The following is a 15,537-nucleotide window of genomic DNA, read 5'->3' on the forward strand; positions in this document are numbered from 1 at the left end:
ATTACTAGTGTACCAGTATGAAATTGTGGAGTAATGTCTTTTAAATGGCATAAAACCTCAACTTTGAGTAGAATTCTTGTTTGCTGGCATTTTCTTGTAGCAGAACTTGGGAAATGGCTGTCAAATTATATTAGTAGTTGAATAAAATGCGGTCAGCCGATGATCGTAAACTGGATTTACGAAGCATCGATGCACCTCTCTGGTTGATCTTCACCCTTAAACTCTTAAAAGCTGCTAATGCACTTTTAAATCACAGATGTGATTCAAGTCTTTAACACTTCCTATGCTGTCATTGCTTCTGCTGTCAACAAACACTTTTTAAGGTTGCAAAAGCATTGCGAAATACAGCCTAAAATGTCGCCGTAAAAATTGGTGTTGTCATGCTAGAATGCAATTAAAAAGGGAACTGCAACATTATCAGTTCAAAATAATCCCTTTAAGGACCAAGAATCAAATCAGAAAGCACCAGCAGTTGGCAGGGGCGGATGCACTAAGCCCCCTAGGGGTCAAGTGTATTCCCATTATTTAGGAAAAAAAGTGAAATTTAGTATAATATATCAAAGAAAAATGGAAAAAATAAAATTTTTTACATCCCATTATTTTTAAGAAAAGAAAATTAAAATTTTGGACCCCAATTATAAATTTCTGGATTCATGGATGTTTTACAAATGGAAAAGTTACAGAATTGGAAACTGGCGCATTGCCTTATTGTTTAGTACCGGAGGACCGAGCGTCGAGCAATTAGTTCTTGAAAAGTTCCAAATAATGTTCTTTGTCCAGGTCCATGCTCCAGAACTCACTGTAATACTCAGCATAAGTAAAATCACTGTGTACGGCTCCACCTCCACATCCATCTTCAGTGAGTTTTTGCAGGGCTGATCAAGGCATGGTCGCAAGGGCAGAGAAAAGAGGCGACCGACATCCTTGCCTTATCGGCATTTACAGTCGCACAATGCCACACACTCTTGTGCATCCCATTACTCAATGCCTGCAATATTTAGGATTTTCATCATCAATAACTTCACATCATAGACTAGGAAAAAAAAAAGGCAGTAGTGCTTTTAACTGCATACCTGTAATTGATCACCGATGTTAACGACAAAAAGCGTCGGGTGGGGATTAACAGAGAGCCATTTGCCATCTTTGAGCACTTGAAGACCCGCGACTCGTCCTTCATGGAGTAAAATTGTAAGAGCATTGGTCAGTATGTCCAGGCAATCCATTGGTCAGCTCCGGTTCCGGACATGTTGGATAATAGTTCCCTATCATATGCTGCCCTTGATCCCCTAGAACGTTGTTTATGTAATCTTTTTCCAGGCCTAAGCTCTTGTAATTTAAACCCAAGCTCTCGAACTTGTACACAGTAATTACTTACAATGTCCCTATCAATTCAACACAAATTCCGCATGTATGTATTAGAAATGATGTTTTCCTTTCTTTTCCATCGGTTGAACTAAAATTCGTAACCGATGGTTAAATGGTTCCGACTCAATCCGATTTGATAAGGTTGGGATTTAAAAAAAGGTTTCGGGTCGGATTCAGATGGAGAATGAAAAAACTGTGATTCGACCCAACCAATGGATAATAATGTATTTCTTTAAAAAAATATTATTTTTAATTAAGTCATTATTTTATATCAGGTGGGGTTAAATTTGTATTCTAAAAATCTGGATCGAATCGAAGTCAAGTGAAAGAAATATATTTTCGGGTTAGGTCAGATCGGATGAAGGATATATAATTTTCGGGTGAGGTCGGGTTGACTAAAAACTCAACCTTAAACCGACCCATTACTATTCCTAGTTTTGATTGAAAAAGTTTTATATTGAACTTTCATGCTGGTGTTAGCCGTAAAATCATTATGATTATTTTTAAGTTAGTAGACCTAATAAATATGATCAACTGTCAATTAATTTTGACAGATACAAATTAAACAATAGTATTTTTCATTAGTATAAGCAAATAAAAATAATATATTATTCAAAAACTCTTAACTATTTGACTTTTAACTCTCATGCTTCAACTTACCTCTCAACAATAAGATATATGAAATGATTATGGGACTGAATTGATTAAAATTATAATAGAATGGAGGGAGACGTGAGTATATCTAAATTGATTTTGGTCTCGTTTGATGTGGTTTTAAAAGTTTTTAGTTAAATATTTATCTTTGTTAGGTATGGCTCATAAATATACCAGTAAAGAGGACAGGAGATTATGTACCAGGGTTTTCTATTATAAATAGAGATGTAACCTAGACCTAAAATATCATTGAATAAAAAAACTTCTAGCGCCGCCTAGGCACCGAGGACGTAAGCACATTGCTCAACCTTGTAAAATTCTCGTGTTCTTTTGTTTTCTTTACCCGTTTTCGTCAACAATCTTGACTGTAAAATTAATGTTAAACGTGTAAAAAAATACGTTGGAAACAATTATTTCAAACTAATCTTGAAAATTATTATTTGTAGTGTTTTTATTTTTAACTTTGTATTAGGAAACAAATTATAATTTTACCCTTACTAATGTATGAGCTCCACTCAATTATGTATTTATATTTTATTTTAATAATTTAATATTAACATCCTTAAAAAATAATTTATTACTTAATAATTTTTTATATTTTTGTTATATTTCAAGGTTATGTATCATAGTATTAATAACTGTAAATATAATTTAAATTATATATTTTTATTTTACAACATAATATTTATAATGTGCATTTTATCTTTTTAGACTCACTTTTATTATAGTTTGACAAGGCTTGTAAAAAGTAACTTTTAAAAGTGCGGTATAAAAGAACGTTTAAAGTACATTTTAAAAATTAATTGTTTGGGATTGTTATTACAAAATGAGTTTGAAAAGATAAAATGTTTATATGTTATGTTGTAAACTAAAAATATAGAATTTAAATTATATTTTCACTTATTACTACTATGATTTATAAAACATATCAACTTAAATTATAATAAAAATATAAAAATATTTTAAGATAACTCATTAATAATATTTTTATAAATGAAATATTTTATTAATAAAAAATATATTATCAATACTTTTTAACATGTGAATATAAAATTATTTGAGAAATAATATTTTAAATTCTTTTTTTTGACAAAAAGAACATTACAAATAAATACATAGTGAATTTTAATATATAAATCATGAATTTTATTTATTTTTAAGTCATTAAAATAAATTATTTGGTAATAAATTAGTTTTTAAGGATGTTAATATTAAATTATTAAAATAAAATGTAAATGTATAATTAAGTGGAACTCGTGCATTGGTAAGGGTCAAAATTAAAAATGAAAAAAACTATAAATCTTAGCTTTTACGGTTGGGTTGAAACCACCATTTCCATCATAATATATTTTTATTTTTTTACCTGTTTGACGTTGATTTGCAATCAAACGGAATTTTTAGCTAAAAGTGCATTTAAGAAGCCACACCAAATGAGGCCTTTGATGTATAGGAAACATTGATATTCAACACTAGTTTTATAAGGCAAATTCATAAATGGATGGATATTAAATTATATCAAAAATGATCTTTTTAGACACTAAACTTTCAAAAGTTATATAATGGACATTAAACTTTATATTTTGTTACAAAATGAGGGCAACACCATTTTATCTATCATTAAAGAGGTGATGTGACATGTTAAATTCATAGAAAATGAGGATAACCCTTTAATTGTAACTAAAATTTCATTTTATTTTCAAATTTAATTAAAATATTTTTTATTATGTTCATTGAATTGAAAACAAAATAGATATAAATTAATTAAATACTACTTTTTGTGTCATATTATAAATTTTGAACTTATACCATATAAATTACTTATGCATTATTAAAAGTTAAAGATTGTTTCTATTATTTTTTTATTTAAGTTTGGATATATCTTTCTTACTATTATTTTTTTATTTAAGTTTGGATATATCTTTCTTAATAATTTGATATTACAATTTTCTGCATATATTTTTAAAATCTTAAACAAAAATCAAATGCTTGAATCACACCGTTTAATAAAAAATAATTATATTGTTTGACAATTTAATTTTTCATATCCCAAAAATTATAAATTTTTAATATTACAAATACAATGATGATCAATAAATAATTGGTTATAAAACAATTTGATGAATGAAATTTTTTCAAAAAGATTACAATTTTTAATTTAAAAATAAAATCTTTTCATATATTTTTTTTAAAAATTTAAAATTTCTTTTTAAAATTATTAAACAAGAAAAATATCAAAATGAAATTTTATTTATAGAGGGACCAAATAAGATATTTTCTATTAATTTAGCATGTCATGTTACTCCTTAACAATATTTCAAGGTCACTACCTATTTTATATTAAAATCTTAAGTTTGATGTCTATTTTATAACTTTTAAAAATTCAATGATAAATATAATCATTTTAATAAATTTAATGACTATTTATGAATTCTACCATATTTTAATAGAGAAAATAACCTCAGTGACCAAAAATCCTAGATAATATACGATTTTGACCAACTTTTTTTGGATTTGCGAAAATGACCAACAAAATCGCAATGCGATCTCTAATTCGTATTGCGATCTCCACTATCGCAAATTCGCGTTGCATTTCGCGTTGCGATAGTTGAAAATCGCGTTGCGATTTTTCATTTCGCGTTGCGATAGCCTATAGTTGTCGTTGCGATTTTCCAAATTCGTTGCGATAGTCTACAGTTGTTGTTGCGATAGTCTACAGTTGTCGTTGCGATTTTGCAAATTCGCATTGCGATCTCCACTATCGCAAATTCGCGTTGCATTTCGCGTTGCGATAGTTGAAAATCGCGTTGCGATTTTCCATTTCGCGTTGCGATAGTTGAAAATCGCGTTACGATTTTCCATTTCGCGTTGCGATAGTTGAAAATCGCGTTGCGATTTTCCATTTCGCGTTGCGATAGTTGAAAATCGCATTGCGATTTTCCATTTCGTTGCGACAGTTGTCGTTGCGTTTTCCAAATTCGTTGCGATAGTTAAAAAAAAGATTTTGTTTCTTAAGAATTTTCTCTAAAAAGATAGTATCCGCGCGGACGTGTCGAAGACACGTATTACCACGACCACGACCACGACCACGACCACGACCACGACCACGACCACGAGACGAGACGAGACGGACGGCGGCGGCGGTGGCGCGCGAGAGTCCCCCTTGTTCTCTATCACTCAACAAGGAAGTGGGAAAGCCAAGCCTTAAATACCATTCCCAATAGTGTTTCCAATACTATGTGGGATTGAGTATTACCAACACTTGTTTCCAATACAATGTGATTATTCAGGAAACAATTAACAATCATGCACCTTAAAACAACTGAATCAGCAACCAATTGCATTAGTATTATACGATTAAATGTCATAATTAAAAGTCAATCTACAATCAATCGCGATTATTGCAATTTTAAGCAAAACATTCAAAAAATAATATCACTATTTAAGGCTCAATCCCACATAGTATTAGGAACAAGTGTTGGTAATGCTCAAATCCCACATAGTATTGGAAATACTATTGGGAATGGTATTTAAGGCTTGGCTTTCCCACTTCCTTGTTGAGTGATAGAGAACAAGGGGGACTCTCGCGCGCCGCCGCCGCCGCCGTCCGTCTCTTCTCGGGTCGGGTCGTGGTCGTGGTCGTGGTCGTGGTCGTGGTCGTGGTCGTGGTCGTGGTCGTGGTCGTGGTCGTGGTAATACGTGTCTTCGACACGTCCGCGCGGATACTATCTTTTTAGAGAACATTCTTAAGAAACAAAATCTTTTTTTTTAACTATCACAACGAATTTTCGCAACGAATTTGTAAACTATCGCAACAACAACTGTAGACTATCGCAACGAATTTGGAAAATCGCAACGAATTTGGAAAATCGCAACGACATGGAAAATCGCAACGCGATTTTCAACTATCGCAACGCGAAATGGAAAATCGCAACGCGAAATGGAAAATCGCAACGTGATTTTCAACTATCGCAACGCGAAATGGAAAATCGCAACGCGATTTTCAACTATCGCAACGCGAAATGGAAAATCGCAACGCGATTTTCAACTATCGCAACGCGAAATGCAATGCGAATTTGCGATAGTGGAGATCGCAATGCGAATTAAAGATAGCATTGCGATTTTGTTGGTCATTTTCGCAAATCCAAAAAAAGTTGGTCAAAATCGTATATTATCTGGGATTTTTGGTCACTGAGGTTATTTTGGCACATCATTATTGGTGCACATCTTATATAATTATTAGGATGAGTATACTACACTCGAGAGCTCTGCTGAACACCACTAACATTGATCACTGTTGAACACTATTAATCTAATTTATAAAATTTAAAATTTTAAAAGACTCAACTTATAATTATAAACTACTTAAAAATTTTAAAGATAAATTATTTAAAATAAAATATTAATTAAATTATTTTTCATAAATATTTTTAACAATAATTGGATCAAATGCTACTCCTTAAATTAAAAAAACCATAAATATATTTTCTTGTTTAAATAATTTACTTTTATATTTTTTTAATTGATTTATAATTATACGTTAATTCGTTGTGGAAGATGGTGAAATTTTCCTAATTATTAGCTTGTCATTTGCCAACAACCATGAATTGCAGCACGTGTTTTACTATACAATTAACGGTTAAAACAAATCGATATATTATTAAATACATTGCATCACCGTCAGAATAATTAATGCAGATTGCATGCAAAATTAGAAAATAGTCAAACTAAAAGAGTTTAGAGAAAAAGGTTTACTTGAAGGAAGGAGGGTTGGAAGCCCACTCAGGAACATACTTGCGGAGAGGATAACAATGTGAACGTAGATAATCTTTCCAGTTATGAACTTTCTCCTTTCTCACGTTAAAACTGGTTGAAAGTCTCATCGTTTTTGAAGGGTCATCTGAGTAAAGCTTCATCTTCTCCTCCACCGGCATCCCATGCGTCACTTGTAACATTCTTTCCACCGCCTCTTTCGGTACTCATTGATTACCTCGTCACATATTTATTACGAAATCAGTTAATCTAAAACAATCAAAGAGGAATTTCAGAAATACAGTAGCAACATTGTAACGCCTCAGACCGATAAGGGTAACCAGATCTGATCTGGGGTGTCACATTAGGGCCACCTGAGCGACCCACCGTAAAAATCTCGAAAAATTTAAAACTTTTATTAAAACATGTACACTTGATAGGATGCATATTAGACATATATTCTATAATATTTTCCTCATATTTGAATAACTAAAATTGCTTAAATCATGGATTTTGATTATATTTCGCATTTTGTGGATTAGGTTGAAGATTTAGATTAAACAAGTTCAAACTCTAATGATTAGCATGATCTTCACAAAATCCCCAAATTATGGAGGAAAAATCGGAATTCAAGAAGTTGGCAAGACCAGAAGAGGTTTTCGCATAAGGCGTGGGCATGGCTTATTCATCCTCAGCTATCGTAGAAGAAGTCTTCAGTTAAGGCGTGTGCATGCCTTACCAGTCCGTACAACTCTAAATTATGGTTACAAATTTACAAAAGAAAAGAGTTTAATGACGACTGAAAGTCTCTTTTGAATTATTCTTATCTTTAGAAAAAGATGAGGGCATTTAAAACACATGTTTTTGTGGGATTTTCTTTAAGAGAAACTTCCTTATATAGAGTAGGAAAATCCTTATAAAAGGGGAGCTAGGGCATCAGTTTTTCATTAAGTTTTCATTAGGTTTTCTTTAAGTTTTTCTTTTGGTGTCCTTTCAATTATGAGTGGCTAAATACTTTTGTTCCAACTGGAGGATAATTGAAGTTTTGGTTCTTCAAGGATTGTGAGATCTAAATAATTTTCATTGTTCTTTTACTTCTTTTCTATTTATATATCTTCTGTTTTTATTAAGAATTATTGTCTTGATTGATTGTGCAAAGGGCCTGTTGTTCAATTATCAAGTTGATAAATTGCCATTTAGAACTTTAAATCCGTAATTGTTTAAACGTTCTAATATTAGTGGTAAAGTAACATAGTTGATTTTGAATATGTTATGAAGATATATAACTTAGTCTAAATTAATCGAGCTTGTGTATTCGTTGGCTAAAATTGGTGGTCCCTCTAGTGGTTAATGTTGTTGGTGGATTAAATCTTAAGAGCTTGTCTAGGGTTGTTCTTTAACAAGGGAAATAATCAAAGAGCTTCTCTTGATTATCGAGAAACTAAGGAGAGACAGGTTGTTAGAGCTTCTCAATAACCATAACCAAGTTAGTGAGAGTAGAAGATTTTATCATTGCATCTATGATCAATTCTCTGAACCAATCCTGAAATTATACCTTTAGTTGGATATTTTCTTAATATTAATCTCTCTAAATTCTTGGTAGATTTTAAATGCTTTTTCTTTTTGATTTCTTCTCGATTTTAAAACCCCTTTTATTTGCTTTACTTTTCATTAAAATAAGTCTACCCAATCCCTGTGGATTCGACCTTGCTTACTGCTACTACAAATTTATATTCTAAAAGCAAGTATTATTATTTATTAGATTCGACACCCACCAAATTTTTGGCGCCGTTGCCGGGGATTGGTGTCATTTAGACGTATTTTGATGCTCCGTTCTTCTCGTGCAGGTGAACTCCAATACGATCCTGAAATTGAGAAGATCGCTCGCAGGTTAAGAAAAGAAACTAAATTACGCAACAGACAAGCTTCTTCTTATTCATCCCCTAAATCAGAATCTGCACTCAACTTGGTTGATTCATCCAGCGATTCTGAAATAGAAGGAACAATGGCCAACGAATAAAGAACTCTAAGAGAGTTGGCTGCACCAAATGTGAATCAACAACCGCTCTGCATTGACTACCCAGCTTTGGAGGTAGCTTTTGAATTAAAATCTGATTTGATTCATTTGTTGCCTACTTTTCATGGACTTGAGAATGAAGATCCTCATAAGCATTTGAAGGAATTCCATGTGGTATGTTTAAGTATGAGACTACAAGGAGTGACTGAAAAGCAGATAAAAATGCGTGTTTTTCCGTTCTCGCTAGCCGATAGAGCTAAAGATTGGCTCTTCTATTTACCCCCTGGTTCTGTAACTACTTGGGCTGAGATGACGAGGATGTTTTTTGATAAGTTTTTTCCTTCTTCAAGAGCCGTTGGCATTCGAAGGGAGATATGTGGAATAAAATAAAAAGATACTGAGACCCTTCACGAGTATTGGGAACGATTCAAACAACTGTGTGCCAGCTGCCCTCAACATGGGATTTCTGAGCAACTTCTCATCCAATATTTCTATGAGGGACTACTACCCATGGAGAGGAAGATGATAGATGCAGCCAATGGCGGTGCCATAGTGAATAAGACTCCTCACGTTGCTATGGAACTAATCTCCATCATGGCAGCCAATTCACAACAATTTGGCTTTAGGCAAGACACATCTTTAAGAAGGGTGAATGAGGTAGGTTCGTCCTCCTTTGAACATCAATTATCGTATCTCACCTCCCTTGTTCAACAACTAGTTGTAGGAAAAACGCAACAAGTGAAAGCTTGTGGGATATTTGTTGCGATCGGTCACCAAAATGTCATGTGCCCTAAACTTCAAGATGATTCTCATAAGTACGCCAATGTAGTTGGAAGGTTTCCCGATCCTCCACAAAGAAAGTATGATCCTTACTTAAATACCTATAATCCAGGATTGATGAATCATCCTAACCTGAGCTACGAACCAAGACCATCGTAATTCCAGCGTTTTCCACCTGAGCAGTCTTCTTCAAAGCCAGGTATGTCCCTAGAAGAAATTGTCAAATCACTTGCAACTAATACACAACAATTTCAGCAAGAGACAATAACATGCATACAAAATTTGGAGAATCAAGTGAGTCAATTGGCATCTTCCATGAGTCGGTTAGAATCCCATGGTAAGTTACCTTCACAAACCGTTGTTAATCCAAGACAAAATGTTAGTGCAATCACATTGAGAAGTGGAAAGGAGTTGAAGGAACCTAGTCCATTGGCACATGGGAGAGCCTTAAAGGAAGAAACTAAAAAGGAAGTTATTGCTCCTCAAACTCAGAAAGACCAACCTAAAGGACTCAAAAGCAAAAAACCGAAGGAATTTGTCATAAATCCTCCTTTTCCCTCTAGATTCGCTAAGTCCAAGAAAGAAGAAGAAGAGAAGAAATTCTTGAGACATTTCGTAAGATCGAGGTAAATATTCCTTTACTTGGTGCAATTAAACAAGTACCTCAATATGCTAAAGTTCTTAAAGAATTGTGCACCATCAAGAGAAAGCTCAAGGGTAATGAAAAGGTAAGTATGAGGGAGAATGTTTCAACTGTCCTCCAGAAAAACTACCCCCCAAGTGCAAAGATCCAGGTATGTTTACTATCCCTTGTAAACTCGGTAATGTTAGAATTGGGAGAGAAATGTTAGATCTAGGAGCCTCAATAAATATCATGCCTCTTTCTATTTATTTATCTCTAAATGTTGGTCCTTTGAAAGAAACATGAGTGATTCTTCAACTTGCTTATAGATCTAATGTATATCCTGATGGAGTTTTAGAGGATGTTTTGGTGCAAGTTAATGAATTAGTTTTTCCTGCAGATTTTTATGTGCTTGATATGCAAGAAGATGATTCTTCTAAATCAACATCAATTTTGTTAGAAATGTCATTTTTGAAAAATAGCTAGGACAAAAATTGATGTAGATGATGGTACACTTACCATAGAATTTGATGGTGAAATTATTAAATTCAATATTTATGATGCCATGAGATGTCCTAGTGATGTGTCCTCTGTTTTTGTCATGGATGTTATTAACCCTTTAGCACAGGAAATTTTTGATCAAAATGAAGATGACAAGTTGAAAGATACACTCAACATGAATTTCACTTCTGAAGGATTGCAGGGAATCATTAAAAAGTCTGTGTTGGATCTTGATTTGCAAGATACAATCCAAGAACTAGAATCACTCAAACCCATGAGGTATGATGTATCTTATATTGAGTCACCTCTTTCTCACACCAAGCTTCTTCATTCTCTTGTGCATGCACCCAAATTAGAAATGAAGCCTTTTTCAAATCATCTGAAGCATGTATATTTAGGAGAAGAGAAAACTATTTCGGTGATCATTTCCAACAAACTCTCTCACTTAGAAGAAGAAAAGTTGATTCGAATGCTTAGAGAGTACAAGGAAGCATACAAAATTATTTATAAATAAAAAAAGAAAATTTTACCAGTATTCAGAAAATAAAACAGATTTTCATACTCGTATATAAAGCAAAATACAACCTACATGCCCCCTAATCACATGTACCATACTCTGTAAGCAACACCGGAAGAACTCCCTTACTGATGTCGATAGATGCACTGGTACGATTCTTTTAACCTGAAAAAGTGAGTAATAGAGTGAGCTTTAGAACACTCAGCAATACAATACTACTAGTTGTTGCTACATGACATGCGATAAATGGAAAGCCATATAATTTCCTTATTGAATCAGACATATATTGATTTTCGGAATAATCTGGGGTTCTACTGGTAGTTCATCGAGTAAAAGCCATGAAGATCTCAGTTCATAGGAAGCATTCATAGTATCACATTTTCAAGAGGTTGAATAGGATGTTTAGTGTGTTCCAATCAAAACCAGTGAAAAGATATAAATCTTTTAAAACCATAGCAGAACCCTCCAACCAAACTTCATTATGCAGTTCCCCAAAACTGCGTCCATGAGGCTTACCCTAAGCACACAACAAAGGGAGCCAACCTAAGATATGCCTTGGGCCTGTGGGCCTACCCAAGGGTATCCTTAGGTCTGTAAGGTCTTACCAGCTGGATCAGGGTTGTGCCTCCATACTCCATAATCCTATCCATATAAAAATCCAATAGAAATCAGTTTTAGCCATAAATCGTAATACTTGGATGGTGATCCAGTAATATGTCATAGCCGTAATCATGAAATAAATCATATAACTAATTTCCACCTGTACACCATAAGTAGTTCCATGATTAACCCAAGGGAGTGCCTTGGGGCCTGAGAGCCTACCCAAGGATGACCTTAGGTCCATAAGAAATTACTAGATTGATCAGAGTTGTACCTCCAGTCTACATATATAATATCCCAATAAAACAATTCGAGTATAACCAGTGAAACATAAAACCATAGTTCATAAACCAGTAGTTTCCATGATTCCATAAATCAGGAAAAATTCATATTTTTCGGTGAAAACCATAATAAGAGATCACATATCATATTTCCATGGTTCATAAACCAGTAAATCAATACTTTATTGAAAACTCATTTTAAAACATATAAAACCGTCATGTAGTACATATAGAACACACTAGGGGATCCAAGTATTTTCCGAGACATTTTGTAGTTATTAGTATGGATAACCTGAAACTTGTGCAATTTGATTGGATTCCAGGAACGAAGTCCTATTGAAGAGAATCGATTACTAACCGATCTAATCAGACATTTAAGGTTGATACTTGAGAAGCTCACTATGTTTCATGTGCATCAGGAAAGTGTTCAGGTATAACCAGAGTGATTTGAGCTGATAAAGGAGAAACGAAGATTCAGGGCACTTACCATCCATGTCAATCGATCAGATTATCGAACAACTCAAGCTGAACACTCCTAGAACTGATGCCTATCGACTAGTCCATTCATTGCCCTTCAAGGATATTCACTATTTAATACCAACAATTCTTGTCCATAGATCATCTTCAGAATCATCATTGACTATATCTTAAAGAAGCGAACAGATATCCCAATAATCGTTATTTCTTTTCCACAATGCTAGAATATCAAGAATTGTCGACGTATTTAATTCTTGGTTCTTAACCCATAGGGACCGTACATCATGCAAGTTCATTTATATTCCTAGACTCATCCAATCACTTACTAAATTCTTAGTCATTAAGGTTATTTAGTTCATTTAGTAGTCAAATCTATCCCAGTTACTTCAGAGTCTTCTCGAGTAATTCAGACGCTTCTGAGTTTCGGATACATGTTGTACTTCCATTCAGTTTATTTTGGTCATATAATAAAGTCATTTTGGTATTCATGATTGATTTATCTCACGAATATCCACTTTTTAATATCGAATACTCTCTAGCATTGAGCTGAGCCGACTACTTCTAGAATTATCATCGATCGAAACTTGAGGAGACGAACGAGCATTCAAGTGGTATTTATGCCATAAGGGTATTTTGGTTATTTTGGTGCTTAAAGTTATTTCAGTCATTTCAGAGCTTGAGGATATCCAATCACTCCTGGGATTGGTGATATTCTTGGTTCTTTTAAATTCTAGGGGTATTTTGGTCATTTTATAGATCCATTGTATTTCAATCATTTCCTTCCATATGATCTTATTACTTAATTCAAACGTATTATATATTACAATCCTTTCGAATAATTCTGACAAAAGAGCACACTCGATAAATTATTCTTCAGGTATTTACTCTTAACTCGGAGATTTTTGGGTCAAGTGCCTTCTCAGATGTTACAAATAGGTTATCAGGAATTTTCTATACAAAAGACAGGATCTTAATAATTAAATCTGTAATTTATCGGGTCAAGTACGAATCCTCTAAGTACTTTCTCATCCATGTTCAACTCACACTATTTTTAACTCTCGAGGGCATTTTCGTAATTTCTTAATCATATAATTTCAATATTAAAACTCTTAACAAGGATAATTATAATTTACATATCCAAGGTTGATTCCTTTATCACTTAATCTCATAACTTAATTTAATTTCAACTGTTCTCCAATTTCTTATATTAGTCATCTAAGTCATATTCAGATACTGAATTTTTATCGTATTCGAATCGAGTGTAGAAATTAATTAACTACACAGATGAGACCAAACATTTTCATTCATGCATTTACCAATACCAACGTGTTCTATAAAGCATGAAAAGGTAGTAATGTATTACCTCAATTTTCGTGTCATACTGATTGACAATTTAAACTCTATTTGAATACCCTTGATCTTGAAATCAACTTCCAATAAATCCTTAAATACATAACAACATAAATTTCATAAAAACGGAGCTTAATTGCGAAAAACGGATCGAATCGAGTAATTAATCAGTGAAAAACAACTTACCGGGTTCGAATTTGGTGAAACAGACTTCGGAATTAGACTCAAGACGTTGAAAAACATAAAAATGACTTTTTGAATATTTTGACTTTTTGGTCAAAATCAACGGTCAACAGTCAACGACGGTCAACAGTCAATGGTCAATGGTAAACGGTAGATCGGGTCAGGCAGGCGGGTCGGACCGGGTTGGGTCGGACAGCCAATTACAAGCTGTCCACCACTCGTGGACCTTCCCCACGCGCAGGGGGGGCGCATGTGGCATCATACGGCGTCCTAAAAATTACATAAAAAATTCTAAAATTATTTTAAGGGATTTTGAGTCACTTACCAAGCTCGGTTCACAATTTTGAACGGCGGAGAGCTCGATTTCGAAACATCGGAAAACTTTAACTTTCTCACCCCTCACGCGCCGGCGACGACGGAGACAAGAAGGACACTGGAAGAATCGAAACGATGCAAGGAACACGATGGTGTGGGAGGTCAAAAACGGAGCAACGAATCGACGATTTTGACGGCGGTGGAGTTTAAAGACTTCAAAACTTTGAGTTGAATTTTACAGCGAGCGATGACAATTCACGACGAGAGGTTTGAGGGGTTTTGTTCTCCGGTCGACAATGAACACAATGGTGGTTTTAGATCGATGAATGGTGGCCGAATGGTGGAGAAATTGGAGCTCAAAAGGGGGTTGACAGGGGAAAAAGAAATGGGGAAAAACAATCTGGGAAAAACCAGATTACACGGGGGAGAGAGTTTATAATTCAACACATAAGACAAATAGGTAAATTCAGGACTAGGTCCCTGAATTTCCTACACTTCCTAAAATGATATGCCAACTTTGTGATTTTACATTTTAATCCTTAATTTCTTCCAAAATACCACTTAAATTCAATACTCTATAATTTCTAAAATTTAGCCTCTAAATTGAGGTGTTACAAGCATACCTGAAAAAAAACTATAGTTCATGCAGGCAGCAGAAATTTGTTGTAAGATATGGCTCCTGTCCTCACACCCCAAGTCGATGATCGGGACGTTTTCGCATTCCAACACTTCGAACAACCGGGGACGCTCGGATTCAGGTCTCACATAACTTTCTGGAAAACTTGAGACTCGAATTCCACAAGAAACAAGCTTTGTTTCCATGCCGACCCCCCAAAAGAAAAGCAAACAAGATCCCTTAGCTTCGAGGTGAATGATGATACTATGTTCAGACTTGGTATTCTCATTTATAGGGATGGAAAGTATATATAATATATTATTTTTTGTTAAGTTATGGTGATTACAAAGTAATATCGACTCTTAACCATTTAACAATGAACGCTTAATCACTCAACTGTAGTTGTTGATGTTCGAACTTGTAATCTCTAGAAATAACAATAATTCATTTAATCACTTAGGTAAATTGGTTTTTGCATATATATTGTATTACTGTATGTGATTTTAAATA

The 15,537-nt window shown here is 33.9% G+C and overlaps 1 pseudogene; it reads right to left on the reverse strand.

Moving 5' to 3' along the window:
- Positions 1-721: 721 nt before the first annotated feature.
- Positions 722-15,256, reverse strand: LOC120172108 (annotated as a pseudogene).
- Between the last annotated feature and the right edge of the window lie 281 nt (positions 15,257-15,537).

This window comes from Hibiscus syriacus, unplaced genomic scaffold (genome assembly GCF_006381635.1).
Source record: "Hibiscus syriacus cultivar Baekdansim isolate YM2019G1 unplaced genomic scaffold, ASM638163v2 tig00111842_pilon, whole genome shotgun sequence".
NCBI lineage: Eukaryota > Viridiplantae > Streptophyta > Magnoliopsida > Malvales > Malvaceae > Hibiscus > Hibiscus syriacus.